Source organism: Spermophilus citellus (assembly GCF_964194105.1).
Source record: "Spermophilus citellus genome assembly, chromosome: 1".
NCBI classification, from domain to species: Eukaryota; Metazoa; Chordata; class Mammalia; order Rodentia; family Sciuridae; genus Spermophilus; species Spermophilus citellus.
The window spans coordinates 259933513-259945522 of NC_138182.1; the positions used below are offsets into that span (position 1 = coordinate 259933513).

General features: G+C 33.4%; 1 pseudogene across 1 annotated transcript; it reads left to right on the forward strand.

Annotated features, from left to right (window-relative positions):
- The first annotated feature begins 324 nt into the window (after positions 1–324).
- LOC308656969 (large ribosomal subunit protein eL43-like) lies at positions 325–602 on the forward strand (annotated as a pseudogene). Its single transcript has one exon. The product of its transcript is annotated as a large ribosomal subunit protein eL43-like (transcript).
- Positions 603–12010: the final 11408 nt, after the last annotated feature.

Below are 12010 nucleotides of genomic sequence, written 5' to 3' on the forward strand. Positions count from 1 at the left end.
TACAGAAAGAAATAGGGATACACACTGAGGTGTGTGTGTGTGTGTGTGTGTGTGTGTGTATTTGTGTTTGCATACACAGAGAAAGAGGAAGAGAATTTTATTTTTTAAATATATATATTTTTTAGTTGTCAATGTACCTTTGTTTTATTTGTATGTGGTGCTGAGAATCGAACCCAGTGCCTCACACATGCTAGGCAAGAATTCTACCACTGAGCTACACCCCAACCTGAAAGATAACTTTTTTAAAATTACTGTTAAAAAGGAAAGTATATTATTAAAAACAAGTAATTAGCCTCTCTGCTCTCAGGCCTAAGTTGCGGCGACATGGCTAAAAGCACTAAGAGAGTCGGAATCGTCGGAAATATGGGACCCACTACTGTGCCTCCCTCTGGAAAATGGTGAAGAAAATTGAAATCATCCAGCACGCCACGTACACTTGTTCCTTCTGTGACAAAAACAAGATGAAGAGATGGGCTGTGGGGATCTGGCACTGTGGCTCCTGCATGAAAACAGTGGCTGGTGGTGCCTGGACCTACAACACCACTTCTCCCGTCACAGTCAAGTCTGCAATCAGAAGGCTGAAGGAATTCAAAGATCAGTAGAAAGTTCTACCATACAGCAAAATTGCAGTTTGTTGTTAATTATAATAACTGGATGTTCTGATGTGAATTGCATTAACATTGCACTTTCAAAAGAGATTTGTAAATTGAAGCCCTTCTAATTTGAATTGGAAAAGTTTTCTGAGATGGGTTATTGTAATTCAGGTCTTTTTTTCCCCAGCAGTCAGATGATAATGGCATGAAACTAAGTCTTAAGGCTTAGGTATATACCTAGCTTTTTTATTTTTTTAAACCACTGTTCAACTACTCAGATATTCATTGACATATTGTACAAATTTGTTTTAAAGGTAAAATGTGCTAAAATACACAAAGGATATACATAAAAAATAAAATAATAAAATATAAACAAGTAATTACACATTTTTTCTCACAAAAATTAATGAAGAAAAAAAATTATTTTCAAAATAAAATTATTCTGAATAAAGCTAATCAGAATTTGAAACTTTATTTAAATGTATTTATTGCTTAAATATAAAAGCACTACATACTTCTTTAACTTTCTAGCTATTATTTAAAAGGCATTGCAGAAACTGATAATGGAAATACAAATTGATATAATTTTTCGCATAGTATTTTACACAGTAACACAATAGTGTTAAAATGCTCATGCCTTTTGTTCAAGTCATTTCTCTCTTTTTAGTTCATCCTTTGGAAATAATGTAATATGTTCACTGAAGTGTACAATATGTTTGTTGAAACTTTTTACAATCACAAGTAGTGGAAACAGTCAAATATTAACAAAGATATCCTGAGAGAATAATGGTTTCTCATAAAATATTAAACATCTTGAAATAGTTAAGATCACATTTAAGATGTTTCACTTAATTGTATTCATTTTAGTAGAATTTTGCTTTGTTTATCCACTCATGTAATGATCAATATTGGAAAACCAAAATGGAAAGACAAAGACAAAAATGATAAAGTTCATTTCATTTCCCTATATACTATGAATAAAATTCAAACTATTCAAACACTTGATTTTAAAGGATCATTATTAAAAAAATAGTAAATATATAGCTATCAAAAGTTCATGGAGTGGCTGGGGATGTGGCTCAAGCGGTAGCGCGCTCGCCTGGCATGCGTGCGGCCCGGGTTCGATCCTCAGCACCACATACAAAAAAAGATGTTGTGTCCGCCGAGAACCAAAAAATAAATATTAAAAATTCTCTCTCTCTCTCTCTCTCTCTCTCTCTCTCTCTCTCTCCTCTCTCACTCTCTCTTTAAAAAAAAAAAAAAGTTCATGGAGGGGCTGCAGTTATGGCTCAGTGGTAGAGCACTTGCCTAGCATGTGTGAGGCCCTGGGTTGTATCCTCAGCACTACATAAAAATGAATAAAACAAAGGTATTGTGTCCAACTACAACTAAAATTAATTAATTAATTTTTAAAAAGTTTAGGGAGGGGCTGGGATTGTGGCTCAGTGGTAAAGCACTTGCCTAGCACCTGTGAAGCACTGGGTTTGATCCTCAGCGACACATAAAAATAAATAAATAAATAAACATAGAGGTGTTGTGTCTATCTACAACTAAAAAAGGTACATATATTTTAAAAAGTTGAGAGACTTTATAAAAGGAGGAATATGAAAAATAATGGTGTGAAGAGTGGTTTTTAAACTGTAGTCATTAGGTTAAGAGCATCAACAAGTTATTAGAAATACAAATTTTTAGACGTTAGTCTGCAGAAATCAATCAGAAATTCCTGGTGATTTCAGAGCTGACTAAAGTGAGTAGATTGGGACAACTGAAGTGGTTCATATGACATTTTCAGAAAGGGGAAGAAAAAAATCATACAAATGGAAAAGAGATCTAAAAAGAATTTGACCTCTATGATTGGTGTGATCTTAGCACAGGATTTCCAACTGGTATGCAGGAATATAGCTAAAAAAGAGAGATGGAATTCGTTTATATGAAATTATGAAAGAGGAAAAAATTCAGAAAAAATAGTTTACTACTTACATAGCACATAGACTAGTAGCTAACTAAATTGTAATGCTCAAACTAAGAAAGTACCTATTTTTGCTCTTTTGTTTTTGGTTTATTGTTTATGCTGCCTTTAGTTTTTACTAAGCTCCCTCCAATGTACAATAATTGGCCTCACCTTCTCTAGGCTTGAAGACCTAAAATTTATTACATCTTCATCATTGCTTTAAATATCCCCAGTTCATGGTGTTCCTGATGGGTGCTTAACCCAGTGGTAACCACTGTTCTGGAAACTGGAATTTCTAAGTGCTTCCAGAGTGATGTATTCTATGAGACAGAATAGCCATGGAAGAGATAATAGGGAAACATTCATGTTACAGATGATTTCTTCAGAGGAATCAAATACATATATACTTGTTCTTTTGGGGAATTTTTTTTTTTTTTTTGAGGTAAACTAGCAAGTAAGACAGAATGAACTGAGTCATAAATCTTTCTTAGCACAAGAAGACTGGATGTTAAAATCAAAAGCTTAAACAATAATTTGGAAGCACAGTGGCTTTGGTAAGCTTCACTAGGTGTCAGGGCAAGAATGTGAACTATTGCAAATAATTCAAGTAAGATAATGACCGAATAGTGTTCATTTAAATTAGTGACAAAAAAAAAAAAAAATGGTGACCTTGGCAACAAAAGCAAGGCTGGATTGATAGGAAGGGAGCCAGATGGCTGTGGATTGAGAAGTGTGAATGAAAAATGAGGGAGCAGAGACAGGGGAAAGAAAAATTTTTAAACCTATATGTTAAGAAAAAACAAACAAACAAACAATGACAATAGCAGTTTTCACAACTGAGGAGAAAAAAATATTACTGTAATTTAAATTTTGCTTTTCAAGTACAATGAAGTATAATTCTGCTCAGATTTTAATACATTCTAAATTGTACACAGTGAATTTGTATCACTGTGTAGTCAGTAAAAATAAACATACTTTTAAAAATAAGTATTTAGTTTAAAATTCCAAAACGCTATAAGGCTAGGATGCATCAAGCTCATAATCCAGTCTCTGGCACACATCCAAATTAGGTGAACATCTGGATTTCCTAAAGGAAATGGAGAGTTGTGTGCTTGGCCCTGTGACTGCAAAGAAGATCCAGGAAATTCACAGAAGAGTTCAGATTATACCTTGGAGCTGTTATGGCAAACTGTACATCTAATTGACAGCTTTTCTGCTGAAAACATCAATAATCTTTCATTTTGGGCTCCAGATCCTGAGCAAGACTCTAAAGGCTCATTTTGAAAAGTTATAGCTTTACAGGTCACCTCTGCAGCAGATTTATATAAGAATTTTATAGTGGATAGGAGAAGGTGTAAGGGTGTTTGGGGAGATGCTCTTACTCTCTACAAACCTGGGTCAAAGCTCTTCCTAAAAACAAAAATGAACAAAAACAAAACCTCACAGCCAAATGACTCTTTTGTTATATTATTTACCTTGCCTAAAATTTACTGAGAAAATGGGCTTTAAGGCTATCAATTATTTCCATCTCAGGAAAACATAATAAATGTCAATTAATAAGGTATAAGATGAATTTTTGGCGTGAAAATATCTTAATGATATTAAAACTTCTTTATTTGTTCTGGTAAAAGTGGTTTGAAGATGTTTACTTTATGGGCAGAGAATAACTTATATTTCAGTTGCTGTACAGAGAAAATGTAGACCAATATGATAGCCACTGTTTACATGTGGCTCTTAAATTCAATTGAACTAAAATGTTTTGTTCAATTTTTTGTCACTGTAGCCAAAATATCTGACAAGAATAATTTATAGGAGGAACAGTTTATTTTGTCTCATGATTTCACAGGTTCATTCCACGGTGGGCAACTCCATTGCTCTGAGCCTTAGGTGATGGGGAGAACATAGCAGAAGGGCATGGCAGAGCATCACTACTGAGATCATGGCAACCAGGAAACAAAGAGAGACAACAAAGTTGCTGTTACATAGTATAATCCAAAGGGCATATCCCCAGTGACCTACATCTTCCAGTCACGCCCTACCTGCCTACAGTTAACATTCAGTAATCCTTTGAAATTATTAATCCAGCATATGGATTAGGTTAAAACTCTTGTAATGTGCTCACTTCACCTCTGACAATTTGCCGCAGTCCAGCTGCAGCAAACTAACCAGGGGTGTGATGAACAACTTGTGTATGTTGATACAGCAGGAGTGGGAGCCGTTTATTGTAGGACAACAGAGGTATTTATCCATTCCACACAGTTTATCTTAATTAGCATAAACTAGATACATCAGTCAACCAATAAGAAATCTCCACACTTAATGGCTCGCTGGTGTTACTTCACAAACCACTCCCTCTGGCAATATGCCAGGCGCCATCCAGACTTGTTTACAGACTCTAACAACAATTCCTACAATAATATATGAGATTTTTGAGGTCCAAACAACAACAATCACTCTAACCATGTAGCAAATGCACAAATGTTAACTGTGGCTGGTTGTTACCATACTATAATATACAGAAGTAAATTACAACTTTCTCAGTTCTCTTTTAAAATATTAGCATAGATCTGCAACATCTTGATAGTTAATATCTGCTACAATTGAAGAAATGTGATGCACTGCTCACTTTTTGTATTAAAATATTATTTTTAGTAGAAAATGCTGACTTTTTTTCAGATCAATATTATTTCACTATCTGATTCCCACTTACTGATTCTTCATCTATGCTCTCTTAATGGTTAAAATAACAAGAGTCAAATTTTCAACTCACCAAATAAGAACTTTAGTGGAGTTTACTAGTTTCCAGAAAATTTTGTTAAGCTAACACATGTCCTCTAGCATTAAATGAAGGAAATGTTTTCTAGTTTTGATAATTAACACAAAGGTCATAACTGGGAAAGTTTTAGTAGAAATACGAAAAAATCCAGATACCTGTGATTTTTGTGGGTTGATATTCCCATATCAATACTGGATGAAGCATCTGTAATATTAATACCTAAAACACTGTGGTTTAAACATACTACAAATATATTTATTTTGTAGTATGTTTAAACCACTGTATTTTAGGTATTAATACCTCAGAGCCAAATTATATTACAAAGAATTTGCTTTTGTTCTGTGATTTTTTTCCATAAAATTAATCATCTCTGAGGGATTGCTGTTGGAGTCTTCTATGGGCAATTAATCTTAAGAGAAAGATAATGGGAAACAGCTCATTATATGGAGAGGGTATGTGGATACAAGTAGTTATTGACACACATTCATTCTCTTTAGTTGATTAGATGATAATGATGTGGTTGATTAAAAAAATGTAACTCTACCTTCTCAAACACTTACTTTCTTGCAGCTTCTTTTAGCCATTGGGTATACTTGGGACAAATGATGTGTAATAAAAATAAACTGTATATTTTTTAAAAATCTTATACTTTTCTTATAAAAAGAGAGCTTTTTCATGTTTTCTGTCTTTTCTACTTCTCATATTTTCCTTTTGTAAGTTGTAAATGGCAACCTATGATAGAACAACCTTCTAAGAATTATGAAGACTAAAATCATATATTGAGGACATCAAAGAAGAAAGAAAAAAAATTTGTTCTTTGAATAGTTGTGGGTCACTGGCACAATGAGAAAAATCCATTTTTATTTGGTCATGCCCTATAGTTGTATTTGATATATATGAAGAAATAAAACTCTAAATTAAGTACTTATGTAGAAAAGGCCTTGAGCATGTACAAGGAGTTGGGACTATTATAAAAGGCTGTTTCAAATCTCAGTTTCTTGGATCATGTGTGAACAAGGCAAAGGTTTCTTACAGAACAGGTCATTGACCATGCCAAGGCCACCACCACATTTCTGATTTCAACTCATTATACAGAGGTTGTATTTCTATCACTGCTCCTACAAATGGTTGCAAAGATCCACTCACATTTTCCCAGTGCTCCCAGCTTGATTCTAAGTTTACCCATTTCTTTGCTTTAGAGGCCCTATAAATATTCTTGATCATGTCATGATTCTATGGATATTTTTACTAGTAATTGTACTAGGTGGAATTGCCTTTTGTTTCGAAGAAGAAGATCCCCTTCACCAATTAGGTCTTTACTGGAAATAGCTGAAAGAGAGAAATGCACAACATGCTATCACTCTAAGGACCTCCTCTGTCCTAATCTTACCTGCATCATGTGTCAGTGTGTGACTGAATTAGGGACTATGTGAACAATCCAAGATAAAAACTTCATGACAAAATCCTTAAATTAACCTTCTTCCTTATAATATAAGATAGTGTTGGCAGGTTCTGAGGATGAGGGAGTGAACACATCTTTGTGGAGGAAGGATTTTGTTTTTTTAGTCTACCACACACATTATATCACTACAGAAAGACTCAGGCAATGATAACATCAATATTAATCAGAGAAAGCAAGATGTGTTGTTACCTTCAAAGAAGTAGTGGTAAGATCAATGACCAACTTCACAATAGAAATCATAAAATTAATATAACCAAACAAAACTTTTAGCATACTTAGAAACTAACAGGAACTTTATAACAAAGCTATTCATTTAAACAATAAAGAGAGATCTGTCTAGATAGCTACATACTAATAAGATAATTCACCAGGAAACAATCCTAAGTGGGAATTTTTAAGAAAAAAAATTCCCTGAATGATAAGGGAGAATAAAGAATGTAAGTAAATCGGGTATGGTGGCATACACTGTAATCACAGAATCACAGTGGCTCCAGAGGCTAAGAGAGGAGATTGCAAGTTAAAAGCCAGTCTCAGCAAAGTCAAGGTGCTAAGCAACTCAGTGAGACCCTACTTCTAAATAAATTACAAGATAATATCTAACAGAATAGGCTCAAAATAGATAAAGTGAGAATAGAAGTACTAGACACAGAAACAGACCCTCATAATCATAGTAGGAAAGGCCTCATACTCGAATAAGTAATTTATAAGACAAAAATCCATCATTAAGCATATATAGTCTTTGAGAAATGCAATTAATAAAACTGATCCAATTAAAATAGACTACTCTTCCAATAACTGGGGAATACACACATTTTTCAAGTGCCCCTGGATCATTAACCAGAATAGACTATATGCTGGACCATGAAACAAATACATATAAATTTCCAAGGATTGAAATCACATAAAATATATTCTTTACCTCAGTAAAATTCAGCTAAAAATCAATAAGAAGTTAGATAAGTAGAAAACAACTGTCAATGAAGCAGCACAGTACTAAGAAACCACAAGAAAATAAAAATGCACTGAATGCTATAAAATATTTGAATTAAAAAATGATAAAACATTTCAATACTTAATGAATGTAAATGAGGTCTACAGAAAGAATTTTCTTGCTTTAAATGATTGGATATATTGCTATAGTTTAAATACCAGTTGTCTCTCAAATGCTCATGTGTAAGACAATGAGGGAAAGATTGAAGGTGAATGGTTGGGTTATGAGAATCTGAACCTAATCAGTGCATTAATCACCTGATAAGGATTAACTGGTGGTAACTGAAGGAAGATAGGCTATGGCTGGAGAAGATGGGTGCTTGGGGGCATGCTTTTAGAGTATATATTTTGTCCTTGTTGAGTTGAGTTTCTCTGTATTTTCTGGTGCCATGTCCTGTGCTGCTTTCCTGAACCACACTCTTTCACGATGATGTTTGGCCTTACCTTGGGCCCTGAGGAATAGAGTCACCCATTTATGGGCTGAGAACTCTGAAATTGTGAGTCCCCAAATAAACTTTTTTACTTCTATGCTCTATGTTGTTCTTGTGAGATCTTTTGGTCTCAGCAGTGAAAATGCTGAATAAAACATGCATTATAAAATATATATATATATATATATATATATATATATTTGCCAAAATTAATTATAGTTCCAGAAAGTTCAGAATACCAGACAAGATAAATACTCAAAGTCAACACCAAAGCATTTCATATTGAAATTGCAGAGAACCAGATGCAAAGAGAAAATATGAATGAAGTCAAATGCATGGGGAGAACTCTTGCCTGTAGAAGAATGAAGGTGAGAATTACACTGGATATCCATTGGTAAATTATGCAAGCCAGGAAAAAGTGCAGCAAAATACTTAAATAGTGAAAGAATAAAAGATCAATATCTTTTGTCTCCCACAACAGCTAGTGAAAGCAAAATACTTTCTCTGATAAATGAAAACTGACTCAGGGGTGGTGGTGCATGCCTGTAATCCCAGCACCTGGGGAGGCTGAAGCAAGAAATTGTGAATTCAAAGCTAGCCTAGGCAATTTAGTGAGGCTCTCAGAAACTCAGGGAGACCCTATTTCTAAAAAAAAAAAAAAAAAAAAAAAAAAAAGAACTTACTATGAAAGGTGCTGGTGGTGTGGCTCGTGGCTCAATGGTTGGGCACCCCTGGTTCAATCACTGGTGTTTAAAAAGCAAAACAAAATAAAATTTAAAAAAGTTAGAAACTTTTTTGTAGACCACTCCTGCAAGAACTGTATTTAAAATTTCTTCAAAGGGAATAAAATTGAGGTAGATCAGAAACGCAATTACTTGAAAAGAAGTAAGAGTATTAGAAAAGGAATGACTGGAGCTAAGCTAATGCTTTTTATTGTTCTTATACTTTGGTAAGAGATCTGAAAATTAGGTTGTCATTTCTCCACAACTCTTTCTATATAATCAATGCTGTTCCAACCAAATCTTAACAAGTTATTTTGTGCATATCAACAAATTAGTCCTAAAGATTATGTGGAAAAACAAAGAACTCAAACTGAACACAACACTGAAGTACAATGAAGGCAGACAGCTAATACTACTCAAGTTTAAAGCTTACTATATCCTGCAATAATCATGATGGCATGGTACAATAATGAAAGATCAGACAAATGGTTCAACAGAACAGAGCATAAGTGTGTAGGAGATTCACAGAAATATTGTCAACTGATCTTTGTTAAAAGTGGGATTGCAATTCGAAGGAGAAGAGAGAATCTTTTCACAAGTTCTGCTGGGAAAACTGGATATCCTCTTATAAAAGTGAATATAGACCTGATCTTACCTTATTCACACAAATTAACTAAAATGTGCCCTAAATTTGTAATATAAGCTATCAACTTTTAGAAAATGTTATAGGTATAAAGAAATATAACTTTGATATTCATTTTTTAGATCCATGAAAAAGAAAATTCATAAGGAACGTTTTGAAAAGCTGAATTTTATTAAGATAAACAAACTTTGCTCTGAGAATGAGAGAAGACAGATACTGGAAGAAAAATTTTATATGGTATATGTTTATATAGAAGCTGTATGCAAAATATACAAAACTTTCTTAAAACCAATATAAAAAAATAAAATGTGAAAAAATACAGGCACTTCATCAAAAAATACATAGATGGAAAATAAGCACTTGTAAAGATGCTAAGTATCACATATCATTAGCAAATTACAAATAAAATAACAGTGAGATACTACAATTATTAAAATCCAAAGGGACTAACAATACCAAATTGTACTGATAATGTGGAGCAATTGGAAATTTCATTAATTTTTGAAGGAAATGTAAAACGTTATAGTTTTCTTTTTTTGGAAGATAGTTTGACAGTATTTCTAAGCTAAACATAATTTTATCACAGAATCCAACAATCCTAATTTGCCAACCTGTCCCTAAATGATTTAAAACTATATCCACATGAAAAAATATACATGAATGTTTACAGCACCTATAAATGTCAAACAGTGGAAGCAACCTACTTTCCTTCAAGGGTGAATGGACAAGCACACTATGATACATGCATATAGTGGAATGCTATTCAGTCATAAAAAAGAAATGAGTGATTAATCCACAATAGACATGAAGAACCCTAAACACAGGATACCAAGGGAATGAAGTCAGTCTGAAAGTAACATACACTTTATGATCCCAACCATACGGTATTCTGGAAAAGCAAACATCTAAGAGAATAAAAATATAAGTGTTTGAAAGGAGTTAGGTGATCACAGGACATTTTTACTCTATTAATGTGTTCTTTATATTACCATCATGGAGGATACATATTTTGCAATATCAAACCAAAGAAAGTGAACCCTACTTCATGTTAGTGGATGTATATTTATATATATATATACACACACACACATACACACACACACACACACACACACACACACACACACATATATATATATATATATATATATATATACACATGCACCCATATGTATACATATATATTACATTTCATATCTTTACAACTCTATACATACATATAGAAATGCATATATATATAAAATGTGTCATTATTAATTCATCAATTGTAAAAACACTATCACAATGTTAGGTATTATTAACAGGGAATACTATGAGGGGAAAATGGTGAGAGTATTCACAAAAAATCTGCACTATTTTCTCAATTTTCTATAAAGACAAAAATACTACAAAATTGTCTAGTAACTTAAATAAAGAGAATATTGAAATATAATTTGATGTATTCTGATGACATAAAACAACTCTGCAAATTAAAACAAAATTCGAGTTACATATATTAAAATGGATATATATCACATTATTTTATGAAGCAAAGTCATCATACACAGAAGATTAAACAAATTTGGTTCAATAAATATGAATTTAAAGACATGCACACTAAATTTTCATAGAAGCTAAATTCTTGGTTACCTTTTGAGGAGTGGATATTGACTGGGATGCAGAAAGAAAGTAATCATCCATAGTACTAAAATAATTTTCACCTGTATTTTTCTGTATCACATGTATGTATGTGAAATAAATACTGGGTTAATATTTGTACAACTTACTCATGTTACTCCAATAAGAAGAAAAATGATTATCATAAAACAAACAGAATTAGCTCAATGATTACATATAAATTTTTAATACAATTGCTCATGCCTACATAGCATTTTGTGGTATAATAAGTTTCAACTAATAGATATGAAAGAACAATGAAAATGAGGAGGAAATGTCTGAATTCAGTTATGTGGTCATGATGAAATATAAGTTATCCCTCTTACTTTTGAGTAAATAGGTGAGAAACATTGTTTCCAGTGCAGTTTAGATCTTGAATGTCCCTAAAAGCCACATGTGTTAAAACCTTGACCAAGCCTGATACTCTTGTGAGGCAGTAGACTTTCTAAGAGGCAAATCCTAGGAGAAAACTTGATGCCATCAGGGCCTCCCTAAAAGGGATAGTGAGGTCACAGACATTTCCTCTTTCCCTCTTTGGCTTTTTGTCCAGGAGGTGAGCAGGTTTGCTCTATCATGGACTTTTCTCTGCTATGATGTACTGCCTCACAATTACCTTAAAAGCTAAGAAACTGATGTGACTCCATTTTAAAAAATAAATCAATAACAGCAGCCTCTACCTTCAAGGCCTGTCCTAAGGAAGGGGGAGTGACCCTTGTCCTGGGAAAAACACACAGAGCACTCCTAGGCACATACCCACCCTGCTGAGTTGTTTGTAAATAATAGGCG